We start from the raw sequence: 12,905 nt of genomic DNA, 5'->3' as shown, positions 1-12,905 counted from the left end.
TTTGTTTTATTTCATTATTATTATTTTTAAGTAGGCTCCATGCCCAGCAGAGGGCTTGAACTCAAGACCCTGAGGTCAAGAGTCTTATACTCTACTGACTGACCCAGGCTTGCACTCCCAGTCCCCTCACTTTAAAGAAGAAGCTGGTGTCAAGAAAAATGATACCACTTATCCAAGATTGTATAGCTGGGTCACTGGCAAAGATACACTTAGAACCCAAATCCCATGACTCCTGGGCCAGGCCTCCTTCCCCTGCACTATACTGTCCCCACTTTCCTTGGCCACTCCATATTTTAAAATTCTGACTCTTTCCCATTGAGAGAATATAGATCTTTATTTATTTATTTGTTTTTTTGTATCAGGATGGAATTTTTCTAGTCTTTAACCCTTGCCTTTTTTCCCTTTCCACATGCCTTTTCCCCCTCCACATGGAATCTTTGGGAGGAATTAAAAGATTTCAGGGACAGGGGAGAGTAATACCTAATAAAATTCATGGCAGGGAGATAGGCAATACAAGCAGGTCTCATTTCTCTTTTGGATGCTGCACTTTGAGGAGTCTGAAAGATACAAAGCTTTTAAGAACAGGTACAGCCTCCCAGGTTGGAAGCTGCAATGCTCAGGTGGGATCTTGAGGACAGAGCAGAGAATCAAAATAGCAATGTAACAATAAACAGGGGAACTAGCGAGAAAGAGAATTGGCTATGTATCCAAGGAGGACCTTATGTGGACTGATAGAAGGCTTGGCACCATTCCTTAGAGTCTACATAGTTGAGTGATTGGTTATTGATAGGAATCTCTTTTTTGGTAATAGGTTCTGTGTGTACAGTTATGGGTGTGTTTAAGAGTCACATTGAATATTTGGGCATATTGGTAAGTTTGGGTTTTAATATTACCACTCTGCTATTTGGAATCCTGTCCCACCCCAGCTAATCTGGGCATTCCTAAAACATCTCTCTCTCTCTTTCTCTTTAGATTATTAATTAATTAATTATTTTTAAAAATTAAATTTAATTTGTGTGTGTGTATTCCAAAATTCATTGTTTATGCACCACACCCAGTGCTCCTTGCAATACTTGCCCTCCTTAATATCCACCACCAGGCTCACCCAACTCTTCACCCCTTGCCCCAACCCTCAGTTTGTTTCTCAGAGTCCACAGTCTCTCCTGGTTTGTCTCCCCCTCCAATTTCCCCCAACTCACTTCTCTCCATCTCCCAATGTCCTCCGTGTTATTCCTTATGCTCCACAAGTAAGTGAAACCATATGATAATTGACTCTCTCTGCTTGACTTATTTCACTCAGCATAATCTCCTCCAGTCCCATCCTGTTGATACAAAAGTTGGGTATTCATCCTTTCTGATGGAGGCATTATACTCCATTGTATATATGGACCATATCTTCTTTATCCATTCATCCGTTGAAGGGCATCTTGGTTCTTTCCACAGTTTGGTGACTATGGCCATTGCTGCTATGAACATTGGGGTACAGATGGCTCTTCTTTTCACTACATTTGTATCTTTGGGGTAAATACCCAGTAGTGCAATTGAAGGGTCATAGCATAGCTCTATTTTTAATTTCTTAAGGAATCTCCACACTGTTTTCTGAAGTGGCTGCACCAACTTGCATTCCCACCAACAGTGTAAGAGGGTTCCTCTTTCTCCACATCCTCTCCAACACTTGTTGTTTACTGTCTTGTTGATTTTGGCCATTGTAACTGGTGTAAGGTGGTATCTCAATGTGGTTTTTGATTTGAATCTCCCTGATGGCTAATGATGATGAACATTTTTTCATGTGTCTGTTAGCCATTTGTATGTTTTCTTTGGAGAAGTGTCTGTTTATGTCTTCTGCCCATTTTTTGACATGATTATCTGTCTTGTGTGTGTTGAGTTTGAGGAGTTCTTTATAGATCTTGGATATCCGCCCTTTTTCTGCAGTGTCATTTGCGAATATCTTCTCCCATTCCGTGGGTTGCCTCTTTGATTTGTTGACAGTTTCCTTTGCTGTGCAGAAACTTTTTGATCTTGATGAAGTCCCAAAAGTTCATTTTCGCTTTTGTTTCCTTTGTCTTTGGGGACATGTCTTGAAAGAAGTTGCTGTGGCCGATGTCGAAGAGGTTACTGCCTAGGTTCTCCTCTAGGATTTTGATAGATTCCTGCCTCATGTTGAGGTCTTTTATCCATTTTGAGTTTATCTTTGTGTATGGTGTAAGAGAATGGTGGAGTTTCATTCTTCTGTACATAGCTGTTTATTGAAGAGACTGTCTTTTTTCCACTGTATATTTTTTCCTGCTTTGTCAAAGATTATTTGACCATAGAGTTGAGGGTCCATATCTGGGCTCTCTACTCTGTTCCACTGGTCTATGTGTCTGTTTTTGTGCCAGTAGTACCATGCTGTCTTGGTGATCACAGCTTTGTAGTAAAGCTTGAAATCAGGTAATGTGATGCCCCCAGTTTTGTTTTTCTTTTTCAACATTTCCTTAGCAATTTGGGGTCTCTTCTGGTTCTATACAAATTTTAGTATTGTTTGTTCCAGCTCTTTGAACAATCCCTGTGGAATTTTGATTGGGATGGCATTGAAAGTATAGATTGCTCTAGGTAGTATAGACATTTTAACAATGTTTATTCTTCTGATCCATGAGCATGGAATGCTCTTCCATCTTCCTAAAACATCTCTTATTATTGATGCGTCAAGGTGTCCCATAGGGCATCTGCTTAATAAGGGTTCAGAGAATTGTACAGTATGCATAATTTGGAGTGATAACTTCATTCCTTTTTTCCACTTCTGCCAGTTGACTTCTAGACCATTTCCCCTTATGTGAGCATAATGTAGTATGAAGGCTGTAGACTTTGGCATTAGGTCCAAATTCTAATCTCAACTCATTATTTCCTAGTTGAGGACAGAGTTTCTTTAACTGCACAGGTCTTAATTTTCTCATTTCTGAAATGACAATAATAATACATGCTTTGTTGGGTTGTCATGAGAATTAAATAATATGGAAAACACACTTGGGACTGTGCTTGGCACACAAATGTCAACAAATGGCGACCTTTATTCTTCTGGCACAGTGGAGGAGAGGAGGGAGTGAGATGTATGTCTAAGGGAAAAAGGGCAAGTGTTTCTTTACCCTTGGAAGGAGGAGGTTTGAGAGTTGGTACAGATAACCTGGTAGGAATAATGGGTTGGCTAAGAAGAAGGATGGTTGGAGAGAGGAAAAAGATGAGGTGGAGAAACCAGGCAAGATCCCTAGAACAGAAAGCAAGAAATGGCCTTGAGCAGTGGTAGGAGGTATTTGGGGTTTTTTTTTGTTTGTTTGTTTTTTGGGTTTTTTTTTAAGACTATTTATTTGTTTATTTGACAGAGAGAGATCACAAGTAGGCAGACAGGCAGAGAGAGAGGGAGAAGCAGGCTCCCCGCTGAGCAGAGAGCCCGACGTGGGGCTCTATCCCAGGACCCTGGGATCATGACCCAAGCCAAAGGCAGAGGCCACTGAGACACCCAGGTGCCATGATAGGAGGTGTTTTATAACCCCTCTCTACCAAAAGTGTGGTCCTTGGACCAGCAGCATTGGCTTCACCTAGGAATTTGTTAGAAATGAGTCTGGCTACTCCCCAGAGCTTTTGAATCAGAATTCACATTTTACATGATCCTCAGGTGATTACTATGTCTGCTAAATCTGTTGATACTATTTTCATCAGCAAGGGGTTGAGCAGATTCATATCAACAGGAAGACCCCTGGGCTCTTGTTATCTCTGAATTTATCAGAAGGATTTCTCCACTAAATGGGTGGGGTCCAGGATCCAAGATGTGTCACTTCCTTGGCACTCTTATCTGGACAGGGGGTTTTCTAAGGCAGTTAGTCTGGAGACTCTGAGGGATTCTTAGAACTTCTTGCCTGGGTCCAAAGTAATGGAGGCAATGAGCAGTGGAGTGATTAACGTCCTTTCTCTATTGAGGGAACAAAAAGGGAGTTAGGGTTGTCCTTTAGACACATCTGGTAACTCAAGGATGTACCTTGACTGAGAGGCAACCTGCCACCTGCCCTTTCAGCTCCTGGTACCTTCCTTGCCTCTGAACCACAGGAGCACTTTTGTCTGTGCCCTGCATTTAGGGTCTTCATCACAGGTGTGGGAAAGAATGCTGGACTAATGCCCTATCACTTCTCTGTTACCAGTTCCTTGTTCCCTTATATGTAGAAAGGCTCCCAGTGTTTCCCAGTGCACTGGCGACAAGACAAGGCCTTCTGGTGGCTATTCCTAGTGAACAGTACTCCTAAGTCAGCAGCCAAACAGGTGATGGAAGTGATTGAAGTGGCTGGATATAATATAACAAAGTGTTGGGTCTGGGGCCAACAGGAGAACACGTGTACCATCAAGAAAGGGCAGTCTCCACTCAGCCCTGCCAGTTGTCAGGGCCCACACCGGCCAGTCTTTTTTCCAAGAAATCTAGAAGTCCAGACTCATGTTAAGTTTTGTGACTTCTATTTTTTATTTATTTTTTTTTTAAAGATTTTTATTTATTTATTTGACAGAGAGATCACAAGCAGGCAGAGAGAGAGGAGGAAGCAGGCTCCCTGCTGAGCAGAGAGCCCGATGCGGGGCTCGATCCCAGGACTCTGAGATCATGACCTGAGCCGAAGGCAGCGGCTTAACCCACTGAGCCACTCAGGCGCCCCGTTTTGTGACTTTTAAAGGCTGACAGTGAATTCATTCTACTTAAAAAAAAATTTTTTTTTTTAAATTTGTGTGTTGCTCACACAAAACACATCTGAGGGCTGGATGCAGCCCATGGACTGCCAGTGTGTGACCTCCTTCCTAAGTCTTTTAAAAGAGGAGAATTGAAATTTCCATCAGATTGGAAGTAGGCAAAGAAGACAGCGACTCTCGAATTGCTGCTTGCCCCAGCATGGCAGGCCCTGGTGACGGCTGCCCAAGGGAGGCAAAGATGCTGACTTCAGTCCATTCTAACAGGACACAATTTGAACAAAATACTGCTTTCATATCTTCCCATTGCAACTAAATACAAAACCGAAAATACTCAATAAGTTACTTATTCTGGGATAAAAAGAGCCTATCGTAATTAGGTGATTAATCACCGTTAGCCTCTTATCACTGGTACATGAGTAATGGGAGTAATGTATGTTTAATGTATTGATTGCATCCAAGCTAGGATTCCTTGGAGGCCGTCCCCTGAAGGACACTGTGACCACAGAGGTCCACCTCAGGTTACTGCCTTTTGCAAAGTGATTATGGGGTGCACAGCCAGGTGTAATTTAAGTACATCTTCCTACAGGCAGTGGGTGCTTATGGCTGCCCAGCCCTAGCTGTATTGCTTTCAACTTTAATGGGCATCTTTATTGAAACAGAAACCTAATTCTGTTTAGGTTAATAATATGCCCACTCAGTCTTCCTTCCCAGAACCAGCCTGATCTTTAAGCTTTCTGAGGAGAAACTGGCAGTGATTCCTCATTGCAGGTGACTATCTATCAGATAAAGCACTCCTTTCGATTGCCTTTTTTCAGAGTGAAACTGCAGTAACTCTCTCTTATCTATGAATGCAGGGGGGCCCAAACCATGGTGGTGGGACCACAGGAGATGGCATATGTCTCCCACGTGTACCAGCCTGAAGTTCAGGAATGGGATGAGCCTGTGTTCAGGCTCTGAACCAGCACCACCGCGATTCATTCCAACTGCTCTTTAACCCAGGATCCCTCTGTGTAATTGATGGCCTTGGAAATAATTTATGGGAGCCTAAAGAGGGTTCTGGGAATGTGACAACCCAGATGCAATTTCCATCTTTCTCCCAAACCCAAAATTTCTTCCTCTCTGGAGCCAAACAGCTGCTAACTTCCGTGGGTGGCTGGGTGCAAGTGAGGCCTTCTGCTTCGGCGCATTCCAAGCGGAGAGGACTGTGAGGTTCTTTCTTTGAGTGGGCTGGGCAGGTCCTGGAGAATAGTGTCAAAGGCTATAAAGAATGGAGGGCGGTTAAGTCCTGGGAAGACTTGGGTTGTTAGGGCTAAATTCATCATAGGCCCAGTGTGACTGCACTGGGCCTTCCTTTCCCTAAGAGGCCAGGGAGGAGTTGAATGAGGCTGAGGCCTCTTCCCTTCAGTTGGAGTAGTGTGGGAAGTCTCCGGAGACGGGGGTCTCTTGCAGGTGCCTAATGGAGTGCTGGCAGTTTCTATAATTCAGCCAGTGGGAACTGAGATTTCTCCGCCTTCTGCCATCTGTGAGTGTCCCACAACTTGGGACCTATAAACCACCCTACCCTGAGGCCTAAAAACCCACGCAGAAAATTACTGTACCATCTAAACAGGGCCAGGAGCCAGAGAAAGGGTAATCAGAAAAAACAAAACACATTCCCAGCAACATGAAGCTGGAAGAGGAGTGTCTGGGTGGGGGAGAGGAGAGGATAGGAGCTTGAAGGAAAAAATGGCAACTGTTGGTGGAAAGAGAGGGAGAAATAAAGAAGACTCCAAAGGTTTACAGAAGGGAGAAGCAAAAGAAAAAGGATTCCAAAGCTCTCATTTTATTGGAGAGAGGGAGCATCAGGAAGGAGCTGAAGTATTTCTGTGGAGAAACAATGCATACTTGTGAGGATAATGGTATCTTGTTTTCAGGGGAAAAAAAAAAAAGTTAAAGAGCTACATTCGAAGCAGTTAGGCTCCCAGGTCATCTCTCTTGCCTTACACAGGGTGAGTGGCACTCTACTGCCTCATGACAGGAAATTCCCTGAGAGGTTGAATTGGAGGGGTTCTGGACTCAAGGACCCCAGCTCACTGAGGCAAGGATACCACACGGAAAATGGGCATTGGGAGGAGGATTAGCTACAGAAAGTTGGGATCCCTCAGCCCTGGTCTTCTTTTGTGCCTCACCTCCCAGAATGTTAGTATTTATGCGTATTCCTCCCATTATGGGAATTGGGGTTTCCTTTTTGGGGACCTGACCAACTTAGAAGATCTAAAGATACTGACAGAACCCCTCAGTGAAGCAGGCAGTGCTGGAAGGAAGCCCACCAATCAACAGATTCCACCCACATCCTCTGAATTCTGGTTCAGTTAGTGCACTGCTCTTTAATTTGAGAAGACAACCAAGGATTACCAGACACGTAAAAAAAAAATCTAGCATGAAAGGCAGAGACCAAAAAAATTATAAAGGAAAAGAAATTTGGAAATAAAGAAAAAAAGAAGAAAACTTAGAAGAGTTCTCGATATCTCCAAAGAGAAAAGAGAAGATATCATATTGAAGAAACAAAAGAAGTGGTGGACATCAGGGAGGATAGGTGCTATGGTGAGTGGTGTGAAATGTATAAGCCTGATGATTCACAGACTGTACCCCTGGGGCAAATAATACATTATATGTTAATAAAAACAATTTAAAAAAAAAAAAGGAATACTGAGAGAACAGTTGAAAGAGATCTTGGGGATTAAAAACAGGATAGCCAGAAGGAACAATTCAAGAGCAAAGTTGAAAGAAGTGTTGTCAGATTTAGCAAATACAAATACAGGACTCCCGGTTTAATTTTAATTTCAGATAAATGCAAAAAGGTGTTTAGTGTAACTATGTCCCATACAATACTTAGTTTGTCTGAAATTAACATTTACCTGGCTATCCTGTATTTTATCTAGTAACCCTACCTGGAAGACAAAGTTCATAAAATCTCCAAGAAAATATAACCAGAGAGAGAGAGAGAGAGAGAGATGGATACATAGGTAAAGTGAGAGAGAGAGGACAAAACTCCAGGAGTTGTTGAGGAGCTCTAATATTTGAGTGGTAAGGAGTTTCAAAAGGAGACCAGAGAAAAAAAAGAAAATACATTATCGAAGAAATTTCCCATGACTGACTGAGAGAGTCTACCCAGAGCCAAGCATAGAGGACAGAAAGTCCCTGGAAAAACACATCATTACAAACTTACATAGGACCAGTGATAAAACAGTGAAAGATCAAGCCATATACACAGGATCAGGAATGAGAATGGCAAAATTTTTCTGTGGAAAACAGTGGGGCAATGCCTTCTGGGTTCTCAGAGAAAATTGATTTTCAGTCTAGAATTCTACACCCAGCTGAACAGACCATCAGATCTGGAGGCAGAGTAAAAATTTTCCTAGAACCTTCAGTATCTTAAGAACTTAACTTCCAAGTATCCTTCTTAGAAAGCTATCGGAGCATGTGCTCCATCAAAATGTGAGAGTTAGGGGCACCTGGGTGGCTCAGTGGGTTAAAGCCTCTGCCTTCGGCTCGGGTCATGATCCCGGGGTCCTGGGATAGAGCCCCACATGAGGCTCTCTGCTCTGCAGGGAGCCTGTTTCCTCCTCTCTCTCTCTCTCTCTCTCTCTCTCTCTCTGCCTGCCTCTCTGCCTACTTGTGATCTCTGCCTGTCGAATAAATAAAATCTTTAAAAAAAAATGTGAGAGTTAACCAAGAAACAGGATAGGGGACCCAGGAGTGAGAGGCAGGAAAACCCCGAGATGATAAAAAAGGGGAGACTTCAGGATGATAACTCTACAGCATGCCCAGAGAATGATCACACCTTACTGGGGCAGGACAGAAGGCTCCAGATGAGCTATCTATTTGAAAAAGATAAATTTTATAGAATATATGATATTTGGAAGTAGTGAGATGAAATTTTAATTCTGCCAGAGAGCTTGAATGTGAATTAGTAATTTGGACACAAGAAAATTAAAGTCAGTAACTCATGAACTCTAGAAAAAAAACAAAAGTTGTACAAGAAAAAAACTTAATTATAGTTCATTTTGTGACTTGGGAATGTAATTTACATAGTCATAATTGTATAAATGCAATATTAATCAACAAAATTATGATATAACTACATGGTATGGAGAAGAGTGTGTGCTTGTTTGTGTGAGCATGGCAGGGGTGTAGAAGTGTAGAGTTTGTGTAGAGTTTGTGAGCATAAAGAAGCCAAATCCTATATAATGTGTAAGGAGTCTCTACATGATAATCAGAAACTGAAATAACAAGAAATAGCTGTAGAGGCCTGCCATTTAGAAATAGAAAAGCAAATACCAGAAGGAACAGATATAAAAGTTATAAGTATTGTCTTCTAGATAGTGAGAATTGAGAGGTGATAGGCAAAGGTATGAACTACTATTTTGAATTTTAAGTGTTACAAAACTATTTAGCTCTTTAAAACTCTTGACCGTCATAAAAATAAAGGTAAAGTTTTAAAAACGTGACATTTTATTTTACCTAGAATCTAGTAATACATTCGAGGAACTGTATTCTTGACTATGCAGGATTTATTCCAGGAATTGAATATCAGAAATTCAATACCAGAATTCTAGGAGTCAATATCAGAAAAAGCTATCACCACAATATATGAACAAACTGAAATTTTTTGCATGATCCTATCCATAAAAATCATTTTTATAAAATTTAGCAGACATTCCTCAAAAGTTTCTAAGAAAATTAGAAATAAAAAATGATCAAGTATACAAAAATGATAAGATATATTAAAGACTACAAAGATAAAAGAAATATCCTAAACAGCAAAAGGGAAATGGTAGGAGATTGTTCTTGGGCATAGCAGCTCCCGAATCATAAAGAAACTTTTCCTGTGAAGTTAAGACACTTAATCTACATCTTCCCTGTAGCTTTCAAAACATAAAGGACCCCCTACATTCGAAGCACTTATTTCACTTATTTTAGGGTCCCCAGAGTCTGCATTTTGAGCAAGAGCTCCAGGTAATTCCGTTTTGGATTAACTCTGGGAACGGCAGCTTAGGCCGACAGATGGTACCAGAGGGTTCAAACTGAGAAGCAACCAAACCAGAGTTTCAAAGAGCTCCTTCTTCTTCTTCCTCTTCCTCCCCCAGCCCACCCATGCCTGCATCATTACACTAGAGGACAAATAGGGTTGTCCCTCCAAATCACCCATTCCATTTCCTATGGAAAAGTTGGGTCACGTTGCCATTCAATGCCGGAAAAGTTTCTGAAAGTGGCCTTGGTTCCTGGAACATATCTGATTCTCAGCAAATAGCAAGAAAACATCTTCCTGGGGTGGGGAGAGAAACAAGTGCTGTGTCTTGTCTGCAGATCTGAAGCTGGCATGTCTTGGTTTCGCCGGTTGTTGTTGTTAATTCCATAATAACAAAACTTGAAATAGTGCTCAGAACGGTCAGTGCTGGAGGAAGTAACCAGGGCAGGGGATGCCCTCAGATTCCAGCTGGAGCCATTTTCATTCAGAATTTGGTGACATCAGTTTAGGGAGGCAGAGGAACACTGGCTCTCCAGGGGCCCTGTCTCTCCAGACCTAGGGGGCAGCAGCCCTGGGGAGACACTGACATTCTCAGGAAACGGAAATAACACAAGAACAGTCCCCCTGAGAAGGCGGTTCCATGGAGAGCAGAGGAGGTGACTTGAATGACCTAGTGAAGCCTTCTCCACCCTGGGAGACCTTCTGAACAGAAACTCTGGGTGGTGGTTGGAAAACTCCAGCATGCAGCAGAATTACCTGGAGGGCCTGTGAGACATCGACCGCTGAGCCCTGTCCCAGAGTCTCCAATTCAGTAGATCTGGGTGCAGCTTGAGATTTGGCATTTCTAGCATATTCCTAGTGTTGCTGCTGCTGCCCTGGGGACACTTCGAGGACTACTGGCCTGTGGTTGGCAAGGGAGGTCTGCTCAGCAACATCTTTTTTGCTGCGGGCCAGTGGCCTTATGACTCCACAGAAGGGGAAAAGCTAAGGGTGGGATGCGTGCTGGGCCGCACTTTGTCATTAAACTCTCTTCTTGAGACCAGGCAAGAGACTTGGGCCTAGTGGGACAGATGACCATTGTACCTGCTTACGTTTCTCAAGCCACAAACATCTGACGACTGACTGCCATCATTAGAGCTACCATATACTAAGTGCCATCTGTATGCCAGGCATTTCATAGACATTCCAACTTCATGGCAGCCCTCTGACTCCCTCCAGGCCTTGCCAGGCATATCCCCTCCCAGGGACTTGGCACCAGCTGGACCCTTGGCCTAGAAGGTTCACCCCGACCCCCAAGCTCTCCTCTACTCTCAGGCTTTGCACAGATACCATCTTGTCAAAGCAGCCTTCCCTGGCCATCCCCCTTGAATCTCCACCCCCACTCTAGCCCCCAGACTTCCATTCCTACCTTCAGGCTTTACTTTCTTTCCTGAACACTTATCACTAACATTCTCTATATTTTCTTTTGTCTATTATCTGCCTCCCTCATTAGCATGGAAGCACAGGGCAGGGCTTACGTCACTGCTGTTTCCTTAGAGTCTAGAACTGTCTGATTCATAGTTAACAGTCCGTACTCAGTGGTAAAATGAACAAATGCAACCTTCAGAGAGCCAGGCCTCACTTTGCAGGGACATGCAGAATTTGGTACCGTGATGATTAGAGTCTATCAACTTATAAAGTATTCACATCCAGAACGCCTGGGTGGCTCAGTTGGTTAAGCATCTGACTTTGGCTCAGGTCATGATTTGGGGGTTTTGGGGGTGGAGTCCCGCATCGGGCTTCCTGCTCCATGGGAAGTCTGCTTCTTCCTCCCACTCATGCTCTCTCTCTCTCTCTCATAAATAAAATCTTAAAAAAAAAAAAAAGTATTCACATCCGGCTTATTTCACTGGAGCTGTTGAAATGTGAGGGAAGAAAACAAATAGAAATGAAAACAAAGAGAAAATGGGAACTAGGGGCTGGGGGGAGGGAGGAGGCAGTGGCACCACTCACTTCTGGCTCTGGGGGCGCGTAGTTGTCCCTCAAGTCTCCAGCCAACAGTGGCTCTCAATGGGTGGGTGTGTCATCTGAACTCTTCCTGGGGGCAGAAAACAGCTACTACAGTCAGCAAGCAACGGTTGCTGGGAAGCAGGGTTTCTGAAAAGATAAGGAAATGTTAGTTAAAAGGAGTAGCTTTCGGGGCACCTGGGTGGCTCCATCGGTTGGGTGTCTGCCTGGGATCTGGTCTCCTTTCCGGCTCCCCTGCTCAGCAGGGAGTCTGCTTCTCCCTCTACCCCTCCCCCTGCTCATGCTCTCCCTCTGTCTCTCAAAGAAATAAAATCTTAAAAAAAAATAATTAAAAAAAAAAAAGAAAGACTAGCTTTCATATAGCCTAAACCAGCTGACACAGGAGGGGAACAAGAACTAGGTTGTCACCCAGGAGTAGCAGCATGGTGGCACCAAAAATACAGGGTGGGGGGGTGGGTCCAAAGAGAAGCTGGACATGAGCCAGCAAGCAGACACCCTCCTGAGGCAAAAGGGAAAGGAAGAAACTTGGCCTATGATTTAACTGTCTCAGCAGACTGTTTTATTGGAAACCCTGTCTGGTAGAGTCCATGCTGCAAGGAAAATATGAAACATTTCCTCTCTGGGCACCTGTTTCTAATGGACAGGCTACAGTGTTGATGATTTTGCAGCAGTATATGAACCCAGTCTATGAATGAACTGCTGGGAGGGTCCACAGGCCCTGGCCAGGGCAGCTCATCTCAGATGTGAACACAAAAAAAGCCAGCGCCTGGACGGTTGAGTTCACAGCCCCGCGCACACAGGCAGGTGCTTTGGTCATGCTTCCTAGCACAGCAGCACCCCAGTAAAGAAGGACGAAAAGAAATAGAAGATCGTCTCGAAGCCAGTAAACAGACTTCACCCACTGGTATCAAGAGACCAACAACTAGCTTCAGTTCAAGTCCATAAGCAGTAATGGTAGAAGTCAGCCTAGAATGGAAAATCCTCCTCTCGATGAAAACTGAAATATGGTCATCGTTACCAAGCCCCCGCCAGTAAGAGCCCCCTAATTTCCAGTAGGCAATTTGGCAAACCGTACTTCCGTCTCCATCAGGAACAAGTTGAGGACCTGCAGGGGATGGCAGGTGTGACTACACGGAGCGCTAGGTGGCAGTAAACGGGGAGTGCCATCAAAGGGAGTAGCCAGCAG

This window comes from Lutra lutra, chromosome 6, assembly GCF_902655055.1.
Source record: "Lutra lutra chromosome 6, mLutLut1.2, whole genome shotgun sequence".
Lineage (NCBI taxonomy): Eukaryota > Metazoa > Chordata > Mammalia > Carnivora > Mustelidae > Lutra > Lutra lutra.
This window is presented reverse-complemented; position numbering follows the sequence as displayed.